We start from the raw sequence: 366 nt of genomic DNA, 5'->3' as shown, positions 1-366 counted from the left end.
CGCCCTGCCCGGGCTCCACTCACTCGGGCTCGGCTGCGGTGACTCCCTTTACCTGGGGTCACCCCGAGGCCCTCCCCGAAGACTTGGGTCTCCACTCGGAGGTCGGGGCCCGTCCCGCCCTCTGCGGCTCCTCTCCACCCGACCCCCCCTTTCCCCCTCAGCTCAGCCCCGGCGTGAGGGGACAGACACGAAGCAGAAGCCTCCTCCCTCCTTCCCAAGCCCACGGCAGGAAAAGTTTCGGGGGTCCCCGCCGCGTCGCCCCCCGTTTCGCCGCGACTCGCACTCACCGACCCTCGCGGCCCCGTAGCGCTGGCGATCCTGCTGGCCCTCGGCCCGAGTCACATCCCCGCAGCGCCGCTGCGGCCT

At 72.4% G+C, this 366-nt stretch overlaps 1 protein-coding gene across 1 annotated transcript in view; it reads right to left on the bottom strand.

Annotated features, from left to right (window-relative positions):
• The window catches only part of Gprc5b (G protein-coupled receptor, class C, group 5, member B), a 20,992-nt gene extending 20,632 nt beyond the window's left edge, over positions 1 to 360 (bottom strand). Inside the window, exon 1 of the mRNA XM_013011763.1 lies at positions 288 to 360. The gene's annotated coding sequence lies outside the window, so the exon portion shown is untranslated. The remainder of the gene's footprint in view (positions 1 to 287) is intronic.
• Between the last annotated feature and the right edge of the window lie 6 nt (positions 361 to 366).

Source organism: Dipodomys ordii, unplaced genomic scaffold (assembly GCF_000151885.1).
Source record: "Dipodomys ordii isolate 6190 unplaced genomic scaffold, Dord_2.0 Scaffold14, whole genome shotgun sequence".
NCBI lineage: Eukaryota > Metazoa > Chordata > Mammalia > Rodentia > Heteromyidae > Dipodomys > Dipodomys ordii.
The sequence above is the reverse complement of the archived record's forward strand: the minus strand, read 5'-3'. Positions and strand labels throughout refer to the sequence as shown.